We start from the raw sequence: 24,260 nt of genomic DNA, 5'->3' as shown, positions 1-24,260 counted from the left end.
ATATATATATTTTTCCTCTTTTTATATTTTTTCTTTATCGGCTTTCTTTATTTTAATAGTTTCTTTTTTTTTTTCTTTCTGAACCCCTTTTTATCCCCTTTCTCCCCCCTCACAATTTGGGATCTCTTCTGATTTGGCTAAAGCATATTTTCCTGGGGTTGTTGCCACCCTTTTAGTATTTTACTTGCTCCTTCATAAACTCTTATCTGGACAAAATGACAAGGCAGAAAAATTCACAACAAAAAAAAGAACAAGAGGCAGTAACAAAGGCTAGGGACCTAATCAATACAGACATTGGTAATATGTCAGATATAGAGTTCAGAATGATGATTCTCAAGGTTCTAGCTGGGCTTGAAAAAGGCATGGAAGATATTAAAGCAACCCTCTCGGGAGATATAAAAGCCCTTTCTGGAGAAATAAAAGAACTAAAATCTCACCAAGTTGAAATCAAAAAAGCTATTAATGAGGTGCAATCAAAAATGGAGGCTCTCACTGCTAGGATAAATGAGGCAGAAGAAAGAATTAGCGATATAGAAGACCAAATGACAGAGAATAAAGAAGCTGAGCAAAAGAGGGACAAACAGCTACTGGACCATGAGGGGAGAATTCGAGAGATAAGTGACACCATAAGACGAAACAACATTAGAATAATTGGGATTCCAGAAGAAGAGGAAACAGAGAGGGGAGCAGAAGGTATATTGGAGAGAATTATTGGAGAGAATTTCCCCAATATGGCAAAGGGAACAAGCATCAAAAATCAGGAGGTCCAGAGAACCCCCCTCAAAATCAATAAGAATAGGTCCACACCCCGTCACCTAATAGTAAAATTGACAAGTCTTAGTGACAAAGAAAAGATCCTGAAAGCAGCCCGGGAAAAGAAGTCTGTAACGTACAATGGTAAAAATATTAGATTGGCAGCAGACTTATCCACAGAGACCTGGCAGGCCAGAAAGAGCTGGCATGATATATTCAGAGTACTAAATGAGAAAAACATGCAGCCAAGAATACTATATCCAGCTAGGCTATCATTGAAAATAGAAGGAGAGATTAAAAGCTTCCAGGACAAACAAAAACTGAAAGAATTTGCAAATACCAAACCAGCTCTACAGGAAATATTGAAAGGGGTCCTCTAAGCAAAGAGAGACCCTAAAAGTAGTAGATCAGAAAGAAACAGAGACAATATACAATAACAGTCACCTTACAGTCAATACAATGGCACTAAATTCATATCTCTCAATACTTCCCTGAATGTTAATGTGCTAAATGTCCCAATCAAAAGACACAGGGTATCAGAATGGATAAAAAAACAAAACCCATCTATATGTTGCCTACAAGAAACTCATCTTAAACCCGAAGACATCTCTGGTTTAAAATGAGGGGGTGGAAAAGAATTTACCATGCTAATGGACATCAGAAGAAAGCAGGAGTGGCAATCCTTATATCAGATCAATTAGATTTTAAGCCAAAGACTATAATAAGAGATGAGGAAGGACACTATATCATACTCAAAGGAACTGTCCAACAAGAAGATCTAACAATTTTAAATATCTATGCCCCTAACGTGGGAGCAGCCAACTATATAAACCAATTAATAACAAAATCAAAGAAACACATCGACAAGAATACAATAATAGTAGGGGATTTTAACACTCCCCTCACTGAAATGGACAGATCATCCAAGCAAAAGATCAATAAGGAAATCAAGGCCTTAAATGACACACTGGACCAGATGGACATCACAGATATATTCAGAACATTTCATCCCAAAGCAACAGAATACACATTCTTCTCTAGTGCACATGGAACATTCTCCAGAATAGATCACATTCTTGGTCCTAAATCAAGTCTCAACCGGTATCAAAAGACTGGGATCATTCCCTGCATATTTTCAGACCACAATGCTCTAAAGCTAGAACTCAATCAAAGAGGAAATTTGGAAAGAACCCAAATACATGGAGACTAAACAGCATCCTTCTAAAGAATGAATGGGTCAACCAGGAAATCAAAGAAGAATTGAAAAAATTTATGGAAACAAATGATAATGAAAACACAACGGTTCAGAATCTGTGGGACACAACAAAGGCAGTCCTGAGAGGAAAATATATAGCGGTACAAGCCTTTCTGAAGAAACAAGAAAGGTCTCAGGTACACAACCTAACCCTACACCTAAAGGAGCTGGAGAAAGAACAAGAAAGAAACCCTAAACCCAGCAGGAGAAGAGAAATCATAAAGATCAGAGCAGAAATCAATGAAATAGAAACCAAAAAAACAATAGAACATATCAACGAAACTAGGAGCTGGTTCTTTGAAAGAATTAATAAGATTGATAAACCCCTGGCCAGACTTATCAAAAAGAAAAGAGAGAGGACCCAAATAAATAAAATCATGAATGAAAGAGGAGAGATCACAACGAACACCAAAGAAATACAGACAATTATAAGAACATACTATGAGCAACTCTACGCCAACAAATTTGACAATCTGGAAGGAATGGATGCATTCCTAGAGACATATAAACTACCACAACTGAACCAGGAAGAAATAGAAAGCCTGAACAGACCCATAACCAGTAAGGAGATTGAAACAGTCATCAAAAATCTCCAAACAAACAAAAGCCCAGGGCCAGACGGCTTCCCGGGGGAATTCTACCAAACATTTAAAGAAGAACTAATTCCTATTCTCCTGAAACTGTTCCAAAAAATAGCAATAGAAGGAAAACTTCCAAACTCATTTTATGAGGCCAGCATCACCTTGATCCCAAAACCAGACAAGGATCCCAACAAAAAAGAGAACTACAGACCAATATCCTTGATGAACACAGATGCAAAAATTATTGCCAAAATACTAGCCAATAGGATTCAACAGTACATTAAAAGGATTATTCACCATGACCAAGTGGGATTTATTCCAGGGCTGCAAGGCTGGTTCAACATCCGCAAATCAATCAATGTGATACAACACATTAATAAAAGAAAGAACAAGAACCATATGATACTCTCCATAGATGCTGAAAAAGCATTTGACAAAGTACAGCATCCCTTCCTGATCAAAACTCTTCAAAGTGTAGGGATAGAGGGCACATACCTCAATATTATCAAAGCCATCTATGAAAAACCCACCGCAAATATCATTCTCAATGGAGAAAAACTGAAAGCTTTTCCGCTAAGGTCAGGAACACGGCAGGGATGTCCGTTATCACCACTGCTATTCAACATAGTACTAGAAGTCCTAGCCTCAGCAATCAGACAACAAAAGGAAATTAAAGGCATCCAAATCGGCAAAGAAGAAGTCAAACTCTCACTCTTCGCAGATGATATGATACTATATGTGGAAAACCCAAAAGACTCCACTCCAAAACTGCTACAACTTGTACAGGAATTCAGTAAAGTGTCAGGATATAAAATCAATGCACATAAATCAGTTGCATTTCTCTACACCAACAAGACAGAAGAAAGAGAAATTAAGGAGTCCATCCCATTTACAATTGCACCCAAAACTATAAGATACCTAGGAATAAACCTAACCAAAGAGACTAAGAATCTATATACAGAAAACTATAAAGTACTCATGAAAGAAATTGAGGAAGACACAAAGAAATGGAAAAATGTTCCATGCTCCTGGATTGGAAGAATAAATATTGTGAAAATGTCTATGCTACCTAAAGCAATCTACACATTTAATGCAATTCCTATCAAAGTACCATCCATTTTTTTCAAAGAAATGGAACAAATAATCCTAAAATTTATAGGGAACCAGAAAAGACCTCGAATAGCCAAAGGAATATTGAAAAAGAAAGCCAAAGTTGGTGGCATCACAATTCCGGACTTCAAGCTCTATTACAAAGCTGTCATCATCAAGACAGCATGGTACTGGCACAAAAACAGACACATAGATCAATGGAACAGAATAGAGAGCCCAGAAATGGACCCTCAACTCTATGGTCAACTCATCTTCGACAAAGCAGGAAAGAATGTCCAATGGAAAAAAGACAGCCTCTTCAATAAATGGTGTTGGGAAAATTGGACAGCCACATGCAGAAAAATGAAATTGGATCATTTCCTTACACCACACACGAAAATAGACTCAAAATGGATGAAGGATCTCAATGTGAGAAAGGAATCCATCAAAATCCTCGAGGAGAACACAGGCAGCAACCTCTTCGACCTCAGCTGCAGCAACATCTTCCTAGGAACATCACCAAAGGCAAGGGAAGCAAGGGCAAAAATGAACTTTTGGGATTTTATCAAGATCAAAAGCTTTTGCACAGCAAAGGAAACAGTGAACAAAACCAAAAGACAACTGACAGAATGGGAGAAGATATTTGCAAATGACATATCAGATAAAGGGCTAGTGTCCAAAATCTATAAAGAACTTAGCAAATTCAACACCCAAAGAACAAATAATCCAATCAAGAAATGGGCAGAGGACATGAACAGACATTTCTGCAAAGAAGACATCCAGATGGCCAACAGACACATGAAAAAGTGCTCCATATCACTCGGCATCAGGGAAATACAAATCAAAACCACCATGAGATATCACCTCACACCAGTCAGAATGGCTAAAATTAACAAGTCAGGAAATGACAGATGCTGGCGAGGATGCGGAGAAAGGGGAACCCTCCTACACTGTTGGTGGGAATGCAAGCTGGTGCAACCACTCTGGAAAACAGCATGGAGGTTCCTCAAAATGTTGAAAATAGAACTACCCTATGACCCAGCAATTGCACTGCTGGGTATTTACCCTAAAGATACAAACGTACTGATCCGAAGGGGCACGTGCACCCGAATGTTTATAGCAAGCAATGTCCACAATAGCCAAACTATGGAAAGAACCTAGATGTCCATCAACAGACGAATGGATAAAGAAGATGTGGTATATATACACAATGGAATACTATGCAGCCATCAAAAGAAATGAAATCTTGCCATTTGCGACGACGTGGATGGAACTAGAGTGTATCATGCTTAGCGAAATAAGTCAATCGGAGAAAGACAACTATCATATGATCTCCCTGATATGAGGGAGAGGAGATGCAACATGGGGGGTCGAGGGGGTAGGAGAAGAGTAAATGAAACAAGATGGGATTGGGAGGGAGACAAACCATAAGTGACTCTTAATCTCACAAAACAAACTGAGGGTTGATGGGGGGAGGGGGTTGGAGAGGGGGTGGGGTTATGGATATCGGGGAGGGTATGTGCTATGGTGAGTGTTGTGAAGTGTGTAAACCTGGCGATTCGCAGACCTGTACCCCTGGGGATAAAAATATATGTTTATAAAGCTGTAAAAAAAAAAAAAAAAGAAAGAAAGAAAGGATGAATCCCCAAGTTTTGTAGCAACATGGACGGGACTGGAAGAGATTATGCTGAGTGAAATAAGTCAAGCAGAGAGAGTCAATTATCATATGGTTTCACTTATTTGTGGAGCATAACAAATAACATGGAGGACAAGGGGAGATGGAGAGGAGAAGGGAGTTGAGGGAAATTGGAAGGGGAGGTGAACCATGAGAGACTATGGACTCTGAAAAACGATCTGAGAATTTTGAAGGGGTGGGGGGTGGGAGGTTGGGGGCACCAGGTGGTGGGTATTGTAGAGGGCACGGAATGCATGGAGCACTGGGTGTGGTGCAAAAATAATGAATACTGTTATGCTGAAAAAAATTAAAAAATTAAAAAAAAAAGTGGGTGTAACTTGCTTATTTTTATCCAAGTAATGAGTGATTAATGTGGGATCTAAGTTCAAGTCTATCTAATTACAAAGGCTATTTACTTTCTATATACCACCATGGACTCAGAAGATGATAATATAATAACTTCTGAGGTTTTCATATCAATAATCCCATATTCAATATCTTTCCTAACATCCAGCTTCCTATTCCATATTTTATCTGCCTGTCTTGCTGTCAACCTCTGTATCTCCAAAATTAATTTTCACTGATCCTTCAAACTGTTCTTTTTCCTATATGTATCACAGATCACAATTCTATTATCTGCCCAGCCACCCCAATTCAAAACATATTTGATATTTCCATTTCCCTTACCACCCTCCTCCCAAACCAATTAGCCATCAATTCAACCTTCACACTTACTGCTAAAAGGACTTGTAAAACTATCATAATTTTGCAACTGCTCTAGTTCACCCCTCATCATATTCAGTCCTGACTGTTGTGACAGCTTCCTAACTGCCTCTCATTCCCCATCCAATTCATTCTCCACATAGTGGTCAGTGTTATAGTTCTAAAATGATGATCTGTCTATATCACTTTTCATGTTGCAATTATTCCCTCTATACTATCTTCAGAATAATACTGAAATTATGAAGAATGGCATTCAAGCTTATTTACAAAACTCTTTTGCAGTATCTTTCTCCCTCATACACATACTTACATACCCACATTGAACAATCAACCCTCTCCTGAAGATGCCTTAACGTTTCACATCTTTGTGCCTTTGCAAATGCTGTTTCTTCTACCCATCAAGCCCCTGATTCTTCATGAAAGCCATATAATTATCCTTTAGGATTCATTTCATATGTCCCTTCTACTTAAAAGCTTTGCACAACTCCTCTAGACAGCAAAAAATATCATCAGCTATTCTATTCACCCAACTTTTTTTCTCAATGTTCCTATCGTTATTTCCACATTATATAGTTATTGGTACCCATCTCCATTACTAGAATGCTCTGTGTCTTATTCAGTTATCTAACTGCAAAACTGCAGTGGTTGGCACATAATAGATATCCAATAAAAATATATTGAATTTAATTAAGATGAGAAGGCATTCATATATCCATACATCCTATCAGCATATTTTTAAGCACTTACTATGTGCTATGCACTCTACAGGTGCTGGAGACCATCATTAAGAAACAAAAGGTAGAGAGAAACATGAACAGATAAAGTGCTCTGAGAGTTCACAGAAATAATTTTTTTTTAAATCCCATCAATTTGATTTAGTTAAATAACAATTCAGCGCTGAGTTGCTTTCCATTGCTATTTTTAAAAACTATCACAAACCGTTATGTAACGGTGTTACATAAAGCAACACACACTTATTTTATTATATTATAGTTATGGAGGTAAGAAGTTCAAAATGGGTCTCACTGGGCTAAAATCAAGATGTTAGGAAGGCTGAATTTCTTCTCAAGGCCCAAGGACAGAATCCATTTCATTGCCTTTTTTAGAAGCATCTTCATTACTTGCATTCCTTAGCTTGTGGTGCCTTCACCCATCAAGCAATATAACATCTTCAAGTCTCTCTCAGAATCCAATTTTATCTTCTGGTTCCCTCTATCACTTTAAAAGATGCTTGCTTTTATCTCCCTTGCCTTTGGAGCTATGTCTTGAAAGAAACTGCTGTGGCCGATGTTGAAGAGGTTACTGCCTATGTTCTTCTCTAGGATTTTGATGGATTCCTGTCTCACATTGAGGTCTTTCATCCATTTTGAGCTGATCTTTGTATATGGTGCAAGAGAATTGTCGAATTTCATTCTTCTGCGTGTAGCTGTCCAGTTTTCCCAGCACCATTTATTGAAGAGACTGTCTTTTTTCCATTGGACATTCTTTCCTGCTTTTTGAAGATTAGCTGACCATAGTGTTGAGAGTCCATATCTGGGCTCTCTATCCTGTTCCATTGATCTATGTGTCTGTTTTTGTGCCAGTACCATGCTGTTCTGGTGATCACAGACAGCTTTGCAATAAAGCTTGAAATCAGGCAATGTGATGCCCCAGCTTTGTTTTTCTTTTTCAACATTTCCTTGGTGATTTGGGGTCTTTTCTAGTTCCATACAAATTTTAGGATTGTTTGCTCCAGCTCTGTGAAAAATATTTATTATATTTTTATAAGGATTGCATTGCATGTGTAGATTGCTTTGGGTAGCATAGACATTTTAACAATATTCATGAAAGTTACGTAGTTTTTAGAGTACAGATCCTTTACCTCTTTGGTTGGGTTTATTCCTAGGTATCTTATGCTTTTGGGTGCAATTGTAAATGGGATTGAATCCTGAATTCTCTTTCTTCTGTCTCATTGTTAGTGTATAGAAATGCAACAGATAACTGTGCATTAATTTTATATCCTGCCACATTGCTGAATTCCTGTATGGGTTCTAGCAATTTTGGGGTGAAGTCTTTTGGGTTTTCCACATAAAGTATCATTGTCACTTGCGAAGAGTGGGAGTTTGACTTCTTCTTTGCCAATATGAATGCCTTTTTTTTCTTTTTGTTGTCAGATTGCTGAGGCTACGACTTCTAGTACTATGCTGAACACCTACTATGTGCTATGCTCACACAGTGGTGAAACTGGGCATCCCTATCATTTTTCTGACCTTAGGGGAGAAGTTCTCAGTTTTTCCCCACTAAGAATGATATTCACTGTGGGCTTTTCATAGATAGTCTTTATGAACATCGGTCACACCTGAACATTTCAGGCTAATCACTTTACCTTAAGGTCAACTGATTAACAACCTTCAACCCCCCCCCCCAACCACCATGTAATGTAATACCTTCGAGGTTTCAAAGATTGGGGCACAGATATCTTTGGGGGAGAAGCATTATTTTCCCTACCACAGGAACCCAAGGAATAGGAATTATACTTTGTCTCTTTTTTCCAGCTGTTGGGGAAGCAAACATTTGGCCATTGATTTTCTTTCCTTTTATGATGCATAAAAATGAAATTATTGAATAGCCAGATCAAGAATAAAAAAATTTCCAAAACAAAATTTTACTAACTTGTTTTCAGATAAACAGAGCCAGATATTAGGTGGAATGAGAAACATAAACCTCTGCAATACAGAGAGATGGACAAGTATGCAACATAAACTGTAACCTTAATACAGTCTATACTCAAACCTATTGCAGCTTTCTTTCTTGTGATCTGCTCCACCCAATCAAAAAATAATTTGAATTAACATTGACTTTGAATTTTATAAATCTCTTTCATCAATTATTTTATTCTCAAAATTACTCTGAAAAGAAAGCAAAGCAAGGAATTTAGCATGAATTTTACTTTAACCATTGAACTTAAAGTCATCAGACACAGATTATTTCCTTCAAAATCAGGTCCTGAGGTGCCTGGGTGGCTCAGTGGGTTAAGCCTTTGCCTTCAGCTCAGATCATGGTCTCGGGGTCCTGGAATCAAGTCCCGCATCGGGCTCTCTGCTCAGCAGGGAGCCTACTCCCCACCCCCCATCTCTGCCTGCCTCTACCTACTTGTGATCTCAGTCTGTCAAATAAACAAATAAAATCTTAAAAAAAAAAACAAACAAACCCAAGTCCTATGTTTTCTACATGATGGTGCGTTTCCTAGGTAAGCTTACACTCTTATCTTTCTTCCCCTTTATTCACATGTTCTCAAAAGTCTGAAACTAAAGTTCTGCTTATGGAAAGATAAAATATAGGCCTTTGCATAAATCTCAAGCTTTATCCAAAAATTAACTCAAAATGGATCATGAGCATAATGCAAAATGTAAAAATGAAAGATTTTTAGAAAAAAAGTAAGAGAATATCTTCAGAATCTAGTGCTAAGTACTGGGCAAAGAATTCTTATACTTGATGCCAAAAGCACAATCTATAAGAGGAAATGATAAATTGTACATAATCAAAATTAAAAACTTTTGCTCTGAGAAAGATTCTGTTAAAAACTTAAAAAACAAGTTACAGACTCTGAGAAAATATTTGCAAACCTCATTTTTAAAAAGGAGTAGGATTCAGGATATATAAAAAACACTCAAAACTCAATAGTTAAAAAAAAGGATTAGAAAATGGACAGACAAATATATGGACATTTCATCAAAGAGAACACACATAGTAAATAAGCACATGAACAATATGCAACATGATAAACCATTAGGGAAATGCAAATTAAAACCACAGTGAGATGCCTATGTAAATATCAGAATAGCTAGAAGAAAAAATAATGTCAACAGCAAACACTGGTAAGGATACAGAGAAACTGGATTACTAAGACATTGCTTCCAAGAATATGAAATGGTACAGCCACTAGAGAAAAGAGTTGAACATTTTCTTAAAAACGTAATTATGGGGCACCTGGGTGGCTCAGTGGGTTAAGCGACTGCCTTCGGCTCAGGTCATGATCCCAGAGTCCTGGGATCAAGTCCCACATCAGGCTCCCTGCTCCATGGGGAGTCTGCTTCTACCTTTGACCTTCTCCCATCTCATGCTCTCTCTCACTGTCTCTCTCTCAAAGAAATAAATAAAATCTTAAAAAAAAAAACATAATTATGTAATTACCATGTAACTCAGGAATTACACTCTTGGGCATGTATTCCATAGAAATTAAGAATTATCTTCAGTAGCTACATTCATGGAGGACATAGCATAATGTATAGAATTGTCAAATCACTATGCTATATAGCTAAAACTAATGTAACATTGTTCATCGACTACCCTTCAATATGAAAAATATTATCTTCATACCAGAATCTACACATAAATGTTTATAGCATATTTACTCATAATTACTCAAAACTGGGAACAAATCAGATATCTTTAACTAGGTGAATGTTAAAGAAATAGTAGTATACTCACACCATGGAATACTATTCATCAATAAAATAAAATGATCTACTGACATCCACAACCTGGAAGAATTATGCTGAGTGAAAAACCCAATCCCAAGAGTTTATATGTTGATTACACATTATTCTATAATTATTAAGAGAGACAAAATTATAGAAATAATGAATAGTGGTTACCAGTATGTGAAAGTGTGAAGGACTGGAGAGAAGTTAAGTATAGCCATAAAACTGCATGAAGAATCCTTATGGTGGTAAAAATATTCAGTTCCTTGACTATATCACTAACAATATACTGGTTGTGATAATATAGCATAGTTTTGCAATTGTTATCATTGGGATAAACTGGGTAAAATGCACATAAAACTCTCTGTATTATTTCATGTAACTGCATATGCACCTATAATTATCTCAAAAAAATTTTAGTTTAAAAAAGCCCAAATAATATGGTAGTTCTATTTTTACATTTTTGGGAAACCTCTTCACTGTTTTCCACCATGACTGGACTATTTTGCTTTCTTAACAATATATAAGGGTCCCAATTTCCCCAAATCCTCACCAGCACTAGTTGTACTTTGTTATACACATCAGGTTTTTTGGGGTGATAGCCCTCTTGACAGGTATGAGGTTTTGGTTTGCATTTCTCTGATGAGTAGTGATTGAGCATCTTTCCACATATCTTATTTACTATTTGTATGCTTTCTTTGGATAACTATATTCAAGTCTTTAGCCTATTTTTTAATCAGGTTACTAGTATTTTTGTTTTATTTGTTCTTAAGGGTTTTTTTAAGTTTTTTTTTCTTAAGATTTTATTTATTTGACAAAGAGAGAGAGAGCACAAGTAGGCAGAGAGGCAGGCAGAGAGAGAGGAAGGGAAGCAGGCTGCCCACTGAGCAGAGAGCGCGATGTGGGGCTCGATCCCAGGACCCTGAGATCATGACCTGAGCCGAAGGCAAAGGCTTAACCCACTGAGCCACCCAGGCACCCCCATTCTTGAGTTTTAATCTAGTTCCTTTTATCTTTTGGAAATTAACCCCTTATCTGATATGCAGTTTATGAAAATTTTCTCCCATTCCATAGACTGCCTTTTCACTATTGTTTCCTCTGGTGTGCAGAAGCTTTTTTAATTTGAAGTAATCCCACTTGTCTAAATTTTTGCTTTTGCTGTTTGTGTTTTCGGAGTCATATCCATCCAGTTAAATTATTGCCAAGACTAATGCCATGAGGATAGAGGAGAAATGGGGAGTTGCTAAAAAAAAGAACATGAAATCTCAGTTATGCAAGATGAGTAAGTTCTAGAGATCTGCTGTACAATAATGCACTTAAAATTAACTATATTGTACTTTTAAAGGTTTGTTAAGAATATACATCTCATTTTGTGTTCCTACCAATATTTTTAAGTCTGAAATCACATGTCACTTTGCTTTCCCTCAATGTCCCCAACTTATACAACATAACACATGTCCTCCCCTATCACATTGAAATATTTCCTTGATGAAAATGAAAACCTATTATTTTGTGGTAAGTGGCTTTCTGGAAAATGAAAAAGTCATAATGAAATTTGTTACAAATGACTATTCCATGGATACATCACCTAAAAAAGGAGGCTTTTACTGTCTGAAACTTACAGTCTGTATTTTTCAATTACAAAGTAATATATTTGAACCAAATTAGATTCCTTTTTTATAATTAGTGACTTGGACATCTTGGGTTCATGTAATTTTGATTACCTGTGGAGAGTCTATTTCCCAGAATATCTTTTCCACTTAACATTTCTTGATAATAATAGAAATGTCACATCTTCTGTTAAATTATATAAACCACTGTTAAAGCAAAAAACATTAAGAGAAAACAAGATCAAAGTTTGAAACTCATAATCAGTTAAAAAGACACACACACACACACACACACACACACACACACACACACACACACACACATACACGTTTCCCAGGACCACATCATTTATCTTCCTTTCACCCAGGATGACACATCCAAGGGGAGAACCTGAGGGAAATAATCCTATTTATTATTACCTAGTCATTCATTAAATAGTCGCTGGTTTCTAATGCCTAACACTGCACTAAAGGCTGAAAATTTTATTTTATTTTTTCCCTATGCTACTGGGAGTTTGCCCCAGACTAGAGTTAGGGACTAAAATGGCTGTTCTCTAGATACATTACCTGTTTGCACTCAATACCAGTTCTGCCCTCCACTCTTCCTTGTGTAGACTCCAAGAGCCTGGAAAACTTCTCTTCCCAGATTCTAGCGCCCGTGGGACTGCATTATTAAGTTCAAACAGTGGAAAGCTAATGCAGAAGATTCAACTTTGTTCATTTTATCTATTGTTTGTTTTAGATTTCATTTATTTCTGCTCATATTTTTATTATTTCCTTCTTGCTACTTACTGTGAATTTACTGTGTCCTTTTTTTCTAATTTCTTAAGGTAAAACTTTAGGTCTTTTATTACTTATTCTTTTCTATGTCATAGAAGCATATAAAACTATAAATTTCTCCCCAAATTTCAAATATAAGCCCTTAAGACCTAAAATGCCCTCTAAAGCCTGACTCGTTGTATTTTTTTCACCATTCAGTTCTATTTTCTATTTCCCTTGTGATTTCTTCTTGAATTCATGATTTACAAAAACATTCATTATTCTGCAAATACCTAGAGTTTTCCTAACCATCTTGTTCTTATTGATAATGTATTTTATGTCATTGTTATTTTCAATATTTTTAAATGTACTTTTTTATGGCCTGTCATAAGGTCCATTTTGGTGTATGGACCACTGATTATTTTGTGTTATAAGGTACACACACTTTCACAATTGTTATGTCTTCCTAACATGAATTTTCTCTCTTACCACTATGAAATATCTCCCTTGACCTCTGGTACGATATATTATTTCAAGAGTCTCTTGTATGTGATAACATAGCCACTTCAGCCTTCTTAAACTTCTGTTTTCAAGGTATATCTTTTCTCTTCTATTTACTTTAACCTATTATATCTTTGTGTTTAAAATTCATTTTCTTGGATAGCATGTAATTGGGTTTTGCTTTTTTATTCACTGATGATCTCTGCTATTTTTTTTGGAGTGCTTAGTCCATTATTACTCAATATATTTTGATATGATTTGATTTATGCATGGTTTTCTATTTATTTACTGTTTTCTTTGTTGTTGTGTTGTTGTTCCATGATTACTACTTTGCTGCCTTATTTTAATTTTTTTTTATTTGGATAGAGTTGACACACAATGTTACATTAGTTTCAGGTATACAACATAGTAATTCAATTTCTCTATATATTATGCTATGCTCACCACAAGTGCTACTTTATTTTGCAGTTAAATATATTTTTTTAAATTTTAACATGTCTATTGACTTTATCTATACTTCTTTGCATTATTTTATGATGGCTGCTATAGAGATTATATTATACATCCCCAACTCTTCACAGTCCACTTGATTTTGTATCATTTTATATCAAATGTAGAAAATTTCTAACATATAGTTCAATTTACAACCTCTTCATCTTTTATGTTATAGCTTTTGTATTTATTCTTACATATTTTATATATCAACAATACAATGTTGTCAGCTTTTTATGCAATTACACATCAAGAAATTAAAAATAGTGTTTATTTACCTATTTACCATTTCTGATTTCCTTAGTCCCTTCCTAAAGACATGTGCTTCCATCTACCATAATTTTCCCTCAGTCTGAAGAAATTCTTCTAACACCTCTTTTAGTGCTTTTAGTGCAGTAAATTCTCTTAGCCTTCTTTTGTCTGAAATTTTATTTATTGGCTTCATTCTTAGGAATATTATCAATTATATATTCTAGGAAGACTTTTATTATTTTCTTTCTCTCAGTCATTTATGGATAGTTTTCCACTATCTTGTGGCATTCATTGATTCTGATGAGCAGTCAGTCTTCATTTGATTCACTGTTCCCCTGTATGCACCGTGTCATTCTTTTCTTCTGGCTGTTTTCAAAACATTCTTATATTTTATTTTCATCAGTTTGTACATGATGTGACTAGGTTGTTTTTTTTTATTTACTATGACAGATTCACTGAGTTTCTTGTATGCCTTTCATCAAAAATAGGGAGTCATCAGCGGTTCTTCTTTAGACATTGTTTCTGTCCCATTCTCTCCTCTCTTTCTAGAGCTCTTATTTATATTTAAGCAGGGACATGTCCTACCTATTCCTACTGCTTTGTTCATTCATTTTTCAGTATAGTTTGCTATGCTCTTCAAATTGGATATTTTTTTATTATTACAGCTTCAAATTCACTGAATTTTTGCCACGTCCATTTTTTTTAATCCCATCCAGTGATTTCATTTTGTTTCAGATACTGTATTTTTCAGTTTTTCTCTCTGATTCTTTGATAGTTTTTGTTTCTCTGATGAAAATTCCAATTTTCTCATTGTACAAACATTTTCTGTTATATCTCTGAATATAGTGATAATAGCAGATGTATTTAATTCCTAGAGCTCCTATAACAAAGAATCACAAACTGAATGGCCTAAACAATGAAAATTTATGGCCTCACAGTTCAAAGTGTCAACAGGACTAGTTACTTCTAAGGGCTGTGGGGAAGAATCTGTTCCAGGTCTCTCTCCTGCTTTCTGGTGGGTTGCTGGCATCTTTGGCATTCTCTGGCTTATAGAAGTATCACCACAGTCTCTGTCTTCATGTTCATGTTCACATGGGGTTCTCCTTTTGTATGCCTGTCTGTTCAAATTTCCCCTTTTGGTAAGACACCAGTTATGTTGTATTGGGCCCACACTAACAATATCATTTTAACTTGGTTACTTCTACTCTATTTCTAGATAAATCACATTTTGAGGTTCTGGGTATTAGGACTTTAATATATCTTTTTTAAAGGAATGCAATTCAGTTCATAACAGCTGGGGCACCTGGGTGGATCAGTAGGTTAAATGGCTACCTTCCACTCAGGTCATGAGCCCACGGTTCTAGGATGGAGTCTTGCATGGGGCTTCTTGCTTAGTAGGGAGCCTGCTTCTCTCTCTGCCAGCCACTCCCCCTGCTTGTGCTTGCTCTCTCTTTCTGACAAATAAATAAATAATTTTTTTTTCAAAAATTCACAACAGCTGGCATGAAATCCTTATCTACTAATCACAACGTCTGGGTTATCTCAGAGCATTGATTGGTTGTTGGGTTTTTTTTTTTCTCTACAGAATAAATCATGTTTTGCTACATTTTTAAAAATATTTTTATTTATTTATTTGACAGAGAGAGAGCTCACAAGCAGGACAAGTGGGAGGCAGAGGAAGAGGAAGAAGCAGGCTTCCTGTGGAGCAGGGAGCCCAATGCAGGGCTCAATCCCAGGACTTGAGCCAAAGGCGCCACTTAATTGACTGAGCCACCTCAATACCCTGTTTTGCTACATTTTAATATGTCAGGAGATTTCATACTGTATCCTATAATCATGATAATATGAATTATGAATAATAATGTGATTTGGTTCTATTTTCTGAAGGCTGTCGTGTGTGTGTGTGTGTGTGTGTGTGTGTGTGTGTGTGTGTGTGTTTTAAGTAGTCAATTAACTTGGCTGGATTCAAACTGCAAACTTTGTCTACTTTTTTGTAGGCAGTTGTTCTTTTAGTATAGATCTGATTCAAAGGTCAGTCAGGGATTTGTACAGTTTAGACAACAAACTGTGGTCACCCCTCTCTAGTTATCCCCTTTCCTGGATCCCTCCTCACCATTCCATTACCTATGTTGCCCCAAACTCTGCCCTTTAGTTTTGATGCCAATAAGTCTCTAAGTTTTCACTACTCCACATGGCATAGAATCAGGTATGCTTTCAGGCTGAAAGCCATAAAAATGTGAAATTCACCCAGTACTTCCCAGTCTTTCAAGGGTGGACACTCCTCCAGTATGTCTCTGCTTTTGGTTGTTCCCCAATTCTTCCACATATTTTTTTTCCTTTTTAAAGTATTTTTTCCAGAATTAATATTTATTATCTATGGAGAGTTGATCTAATAGTGTGTACTAGCTTTACCAGAATCCTGCCTAATATGTGAATAGCAGAATCAGAACAGGAGCTATTATTTGTACTTAAAAAATGTATTTCAATTTATTATTGCTTTGTATCAAAATCCTCCAAAACTCAGTGACTAATATCAGAAGGGACCTATACCCATTTCTTTAGGTAAATGTCCAAATAGCCAGTAAGACCGAGAGAAGAAATTCTCCTATAGTATATTTAAGCCAGTATAGTCTAGACAGCCTCAAGAATAAAACCCTTATCATTATTACGGTATTTCCACTGTGATCTCTTGTGTGACTTGTTTTTAGAAGACCCAAATCAGTGGTTTTAACTTGCCTTTCTTAGAGGAGATCCTTGACACTATCTTGAAAATCTTACATACTTATACCCTAGAACCTTGTGAACTTGTAAATTTATAAATACAAGTTTCCCCTGTTATCTCAAAGTAGAATGTTCCAAGGAAACATTTTATAAGCCAAGATGGCTAAAATGAAGAAACAGTTACTATTAATTCATATGGAAAAATTTCTGAGCATTCCCAGACCCCCAAAATAACCTCTCTTGGGCTTTTCTGATACCCTGGGATACATCTTACTAATGGATACACATAATAAATCGAGATAAAGCACAGATGCTCACAGACAGTTCAGAGCTATGACAGATTGATGCTGAGAGGCTGAGTGTAGTTACCCGGGAAGGAGCCTGGTGGTGCCACTCTCACTGCTTGGTGTGTGCACAGCCTGTATAACGACTAGCTACAAAACAAACACTAAACACGACTTTACTTCTTGCTTTTTTACAAAAAAGAAAGTGAAAATCCTACTTGGATTTCCTTCAGTTAGGAAAAGACTGATACTAATATAAGTCTTTCATAAAAGCAAACTGGTGTAATATGAAATTTCAAAAAGCAGAAGATACCTGTAGATTATTTTCCAACCTCTCTCCTTTACCTCAAATTATATTTATGTTGAGTGTAATGAGTTCCCTGGCATAGCTTCAAATTTTAACCACAGTTTTCAACATTTACTAAAGTTTTATCTCTCCCTTGTCAGCAATATTTCATAAAGAAAACATTTTTACAAACTTAGGAGAATTTATAAGTGTGTAAGAAGAAGGAAAGAACAACTCAGCTGTACTGAGATATGATCGACTGACATCATTCACTATCTTAGTAACTCACAGCCCAGTATTCAAGTTTATGCTTCAACAAGGGCACAAATTGCCATTGTAGCACTTACTGAGTATTGCAATTACATGATTTCTTTTCTGTATCTTCTACTAGAACATAAACTAAATTGTCATTCCATCTGCAGTACCTAGCAGAGTAGGCCTTTATTAATATTTGTTCAATGAATTAAGGAAAAAATAAAACCAAGAATACCAAAACTCTACTGAATTTACATCTTAAAATAAAACCTCTGCTTTTAACATTAGTAATTGTTATGATATGATCTATACATGAGGAGGTGAGTGGGTATTGTGTTGGAGTGTGAGCATAATTATAAATATATGCATGCATTGAATAATTTTATAAGCCAAAAATGTCTAGGATGACTACATTTTCTAAAACTATCTGTACCCTAAAAAACACTCCTACCTATATAATAACATGTTTTCCTGACACGCCGCCCTCCTAGCTTTTTCTTGATATAACCTAAAAAAGGAAGATAATCCCAAACTGAGTTTTACAGAGATCTCAATGAATTCTGAAATATTCTGAGATCTAATCTCAGATATTTGTTGGAAATTATGCCCCTGACCACAGATATGCCATCCAAAAATCCACCCACCACCACAAGTATACTGTTCTTCAGGTGCAGCTCCCATCATATTCACCTCCTTACTTAGAACATTTCTTCCCCACTGTGTAATGTACACAATTCAAATTTCTTTTTTTTTTCTAGAGTTTATTTATTTGACGGAGAGAGATCACAAGTAGGCAGAGAGGCAGGCAGAGAGAGAGAGGAGGAAGCAGGCTCCCTGCTGAGCAGAGAGCGCGATGTGGGGCTCGATCCCAGGACCCTGGGATCATGACCTGAGCCGAAGGCAGAGGCTTTAACCCACTGAGCCACCCAGGCGCCCCCACATTTCAAATTTCTTAAATAATCTTTTCTTTGGGCCCAGCCTTCTTCTTCCACTCATTCATTAGCTAAGAGACCTTCGAAAGGTAGTTACCTTCTTTGAACTTCAATGTCCACTTCCATAAGTAGAAATACTAATATTTGTTATCAAATGTGTCAATATGTAACACAGTAGGTATTTAATCAATGATAGCTATTAATGTAATTACTATAATTTATCTTAGCTTCTCTCTCACAAAACAATCTGAATTCTAAGCCATTTCTCCAAAACATGCCTTCTACTCTTAGCATAATTATTAAAATTTAGACAACTGCTAACTGCTAACTGATGGAATTTCCTTTGGTGGTGTAAAAGTTCTATACCATAGGCTACTAATGAATTATTGAACACTACATCAAAAACTAATGAGTAACTATATGCTGGCTACCTGAACATACTTTAAAAAAAAAATCTATAGCTATATTGTCCAATAAGATAGCATCATATGGCTCTTGAGCATTTGGAATGTGTTTTCTGTAACTGAAAATGTGAATTTCTAGTTTTATTTAATGTTAATTCATTTAAATTTGAGTAGCCACATATGGTTATTAGCCACCATATTGGACAGCACAGATCTATACTTCCCCTAAAAGTCTATGTGACTCCCTGTAGAAAAATGATTCCTTCTTAAGGTGCCCTATTTTTCTCAACCCTCGTGAACTACTATTTCATCATTTCCACTAAGAATCTTTGTTTTTGTTGTTGTTTATTTGTATATGAGTTTTTTGGTGGGGGAATGTTTCCATCTCAGATGTATTGAATTATTTTTTCGTCCTCAATATTTTATAATATCTTCATCAAAATTTCTTGAACTGTGTTGAAATTATTTGTGTACTTACATAAGACCTTAAAATTTTTTGAGGATAGCATTTGGGTTTTAACTTTTTCTGTCTCTAGTGTTGAAAGAAAGGCCTACATATGATAAAAAGTCAACAAAGATAGGTATAAGGGAGAAATAAAGTGAGAGACAAAGAAAAGAAAAGGGAGAGCTCAGGTAGACTGGCATAGAAAATGGGTCACAGAGGAGTTAACTCTAAAAAGTGTTTTCACTCAGAACTATACTAAGTCAACATTGCTAATTAGGTTCCCAATTTTGAAGAACCACTAACTAATATTTTCCCTGAGGATCTCGTGAAAACAATGATAATCAATAGGGAACTGAGTATAATGGCACCTTGTTTGGGTTGATTGTAGAGTTGGATTATAAGGAAAAAGGTGATCTATAGAAAATAAGAAACATTCATCAGTGCTATTTAAGAGCTTACACTCATAACATACGTAACATTTGACACTTCTCAGGAGGCCCTTATTCAGGTTGCCACCAAAAAAAAAAAAAAAAAGATTGACACAGTAGACATAGTCTGTATGGCATTTTACAATTGTATCTTTTTTACTTAAATTTCTTGGAACTAAATTTCTATAAGCTGAGTCATCCCTCCAGAGAAAGACAAATCTAAAAATCCACTCTTCTGCCACAGGAAATGCTAAGATTAATAAACTTTCTCTTGAAACCCAATCAATAGCAGTCATGTAATGTGTTAACTATTATGTTCCCATTATTAGTCACTGAATCTTAACCCAAGACAATAGCTATAAAGTCTCTCTAAATATCTCCACAGCAATAAATTCACTTAATTTTTAGGTATAGATAACAGCATATGAAACTGGTCAAAATGATTCACTCCCTGGCCAATAATGACTAGATACATGCCCAGAAGAATGGCACACTGGTATATTTATTTTAAAAAATATATTTGTATTCATCATGTATTATGTTCAGGTTTAAACTAGGCATGAGAGGCACAAAGGAGAACAAGATACCATTCTTGACCTTAAAGAACTCATAGACTAGTATGAAAAAGTGAAATGAATATTCAAACATAATATGATAATATAATCATGTAGGACATTTCTGAAAATAGGAAAAAGCTAAAATGGAAAGAGTATTTAGGGGTTACTCAGTGAAGTATGTGTTTGTATTAGCATTGGAATAGGTCTGGAGGTAGTAATGGTACAGTGTTTTCAATAGAGTGTTCTAATAAGAGGGAATAATATGTGCAAAGTCTTAGTAGGTAACACTCATCCAGGCAAAAGGAACAATATATGAATAAGAAAGATATTGTTCTGGAGCTCTCAGTCTCTCTCTTTCCTGTAAATGAATGAATTAAACAATGACCAGTTGAGTTCTGTAAGACAGAATGAAGAAAGTTCATTAGTGATCTAACACTTCCTGGAAAGTCAAGAAAAGTTTTATAGAAGATGAAGGTAACATTTGATTTGAATCTTCAACCTCCAAATGCCCGCTTCTGAAGTGGATTATTTTAGAAGCTGTGCAAAAACACTGGGAATTCTAGTACACAAAAATCCTAACATGGCTTCAGAGTAATATGAAAATGAGCATATGTTTCCAAAGTATGCTGAAAACAGAAAAAGGCAAAGGCTACTGTGAAACCAAGAAAGTAAAAGATGAAGTATTCCTGTTGATGCCTGTACTACAAATGAGAATTGTGGAATCATAGAAATATTAAATATCATAGGATCAGAAGCCAAATAATGACTGTCAATTTGATGAGTTACTCAACTGATATTTAAGGCATCCCTACTGCAATGCAGGGATTTTGAACATAGGAATATAGAAACATAGTTTATGAAGATAACATCTTCCCCCAAGGCTGACACAGGTAGCAGAGGAGAAAGTCATGGAAATATATGAAATACAATGGGATGCATTAAGTGTTGTGAGGGGGGTATGCACAGGAGACTCAGAGGCACTCAATCAAGCTTTCTGGGGAGGTAGAGGAACAATTAGGTGAGAGAGAGTTTTCTATAGGAGATAGTGTTATAAAAGAACTTATAGTCTTGCAGGTAGCAGGTCACCAAATTTGAGATTATAAAATAAGGGAAGAAATCCATCATTTACTGCAGTCAACATTCTAGTATCTGGTGTGAATATAGAATCAGGAAGTCAGTGATAAAGGTCCAGGTAGGCAATAATATAATCAAGGCTCTGCCTGAGGCACATGACTTTTGACCTTTCTTTTCTTGAAGACCATGGGACAAGTTTACTCTGACAGTCAATGACAGATGGTAAAAGCAAAGCCTGAGGCAATGAAAGTGAAATCACATATTTGCCTCTGTTTCTCTGGAACCCTGTTTCAGAATAATAATACCACTGTTTCTCTGGAACCCTGCAGAAATGACAATTCAAAGACATTTCAATTTCTGGTATCCAACGTTTTCTGTAGACTAACTTGAAAACAAGATATCACTTAATTAGAGGGAGCCTAACGTATTTGTGTAAATGTAATTGGAAATCTGCAGAGACCATGCAAAAAATGAGAAAATGACCTTAGGTTGCTGTTTACCCAAGAAGAATGGTTTAGTATAGGGACTGCTTTGGGCTAATGTAAGAATATGGAAAGACATCGATTTCTTCTAGATCCACAGACTGAGCCTCACCTTTTAACCTAGAGAAAATTAATCTGTTCAAAAGTCATTTCATTTGAGCTAAACATAATTAAATATAAGCTTACATTGCAACAAAGAAACTAGTATCTTTGGTTGTACACTCCTTTTCACATCTATCTTTAGAGACATTCTATGACACAGGTATTATTAGAGCCATTTTCTAGATGTACAAATGAGAAAAATGAACCTCTGATAGATAAAATGACTTGTCACACTTGTCCAAGAATCTATATGAAATAAGAGAACAGAGATTTAAATTTTAAAAATTTCTCTATGCAATATCCAAATTACTTCTCTAGTTCAAAAGTCATCCTCTTAAAGAAAAAAATCACTACCAATAATATTTTTTTTTGTACCAGGGATTGGGGGAATAATCATATAATATCACCAGTTTGTCTTCTTAAGAAGTGGTTGGTAGGGGCGCCTGGGTGGTTCAGTCTGTTAAGCATCTGCTTTCTGTTCAGGTCATGATCCCAGAGTCCTGGAATCAGCCCCACATGGGGCTCCTTACTCAGCAGGGAGTCTGCTTCTCCTTCTCCCACTCCCCCTGCTCAAGCTCTCAATCTTTCTCTCTCTCAAATAAATAAATAAATAAATATTTTTTAAAGAAGTGGTTGGTAGTAATATTGAAAAAAATTAAAGTAGCAAAACTATGTTACAAGATTAAAAATATATAACATTACTTAAAAGATAATGTTATCAGAGCAACTCCATAAATCAAATATATTGTTTGGGTCTTAGAAAAATGTAGGCTATTTCAAGAAAAATCAAAACAATAAAAATCAAAGGAAAGTCATGTATCTCTTGAAAAGATAATCCAAAATAATTTGCTATAAATGGATATAATAATATTTAATTCACTTTTTAAAAACCCAACCTTGTTCTATCTGTAGCATTTGATTCGGTGACTACTTTCTCCTACTTGGAAGGGTCTCCTCTCTTTGTGACATTCCTTATTCTCCTCTTACCTTCTGGAACTTTTTTTTAGTCTCTTTTTACGGATCCCCTCTGCTTTTTCCATTCATTAAGTGTGTGTATTCTTCTTAATCTTTCTTGGCCTATTGCTCATTTTACTACATATGGTTTTGTTAACTACTTCTACTGTCAAAGTTTTAACTTAAAATGACATGCTACTGTAATCCAAATTCTTATCTCTAACACAAGACCATAATTCCAATTCTTCTGACTTATTGATCTGTACTCTTTCTACTGCAACATTTTTGTCCAAGTAAAGTAATAGTATAGTAGGTTGAGAATTTCAAGTGGGGTTCCTACAACTACACTGGATTATTGGCAGGTGATTGAAAACTCTGAAACCAGACAAGACCAAGTATGAGATGAGGCCTTGCATCATGAATTCAGCAAGCCTAGGCAGAGTTGGTAGCCTGAACTGCCCTCCTCTTCTTAGTCACATACTCATCCTCAGCTGTGGCTTGACTATGTTAAAATAGAATTGTGGTTTTTATTCTAAGCAATTCCTTATCTCCCCTTAGATTTATAAAGACCAAAGCAAAATGCAGCTATTGAACACATTTCCCTTTGCTTAGCCAATGTCTCTAATTCCCCATTCTCATTTTTCAGCAAACCAATTTTCTCTTTACCGTCTGTCTCCTACAAATACATTTGAGAAATCCTTTCTTGCTGATTGAATTAGACCCTGAAAATTAATACTCTGGGTTTTTTTTTTTCCTTTCACTTCCACTTATCTCTTAAAATTTTTTTCAGCTTACTTGCTTTTGAATCTCCCCAATTCTTCCCATTACTGAAGAGCTGTGGTTTTCTTTTAAGGCATCCTATTTTCTAGGGCTTCTTTGTGGGGAGTGGCAGAGAGAAAATTATCTTTTTAATGGTTTAATCAGCAAGTATTAATGTTTTTAACTAAAATTCATTAGTTTTGCACTTTAATTTTAGTGCCCTCAGCCGTACCGTAAATTAATACATATCCTACTAATATACGTTTATTTATTCATCCGAAATCCACTTACTGAGACTATAATGTGTTACAGACTGTATTAAATCTTAGAGATGTTAAGATAAACGACACAAGAAAACATTCTCAAGAGGCTTAGAATGCTGAGAAAAAATATGTGAGTAGATACTATAGGATGAATAAATGTA

General features: G+C 35.8%; 2 long non-coding RNA genes across 2 annotated transcripts in view; one reads left to right on the top strand and one right to left on the bottom strand.

Moving 5' to 3' along the window:
• Positions 1–24,260, bottom strand: part of LOC125080137 (uncharacterized) — a 184,572-nt gene that overhangs the window by 157,313 nt on the left and 2,999 nt on the right. Inside the window, exon 3 of the long non-coding RNA XR_007121217.1 lies at positions 6,041–6,044. This is a non-coding gene — a long non-coding RNA (uncharacterized LOC125080137). The remainder of the gene's footprint in view (positions 1–6,040; positions 6,045–24,260) is intronic.
• LOC125080139 (uncharacterized) lies at positions 10,034–15,626 on the top strand. The gene is made up of 2 exons (XR_007121219.1): positions 10,034–10,085; positions 15,497–15,626. It is a non-coding gene; the product is annotated as an uncharacterized LOC125080139 (long non-coding RNA).

Source organism: Lutra lutra, chromosome 10 (genome assembly GCF_902655055.1).
Source record: "Lutra lutra chromosome 10, mLutLut1.2, whole genome shotgun sequence".
NCBI lineage: Eukaryota > Metazoa > Chordata > Mammalia > Carnivora > Mustelidae > Lutra > Lutra lutra.
Note: the sequence above shows the minus strand (reverse complement) of the source record. Positions and strands in the feature narration are given on the sequence as shown.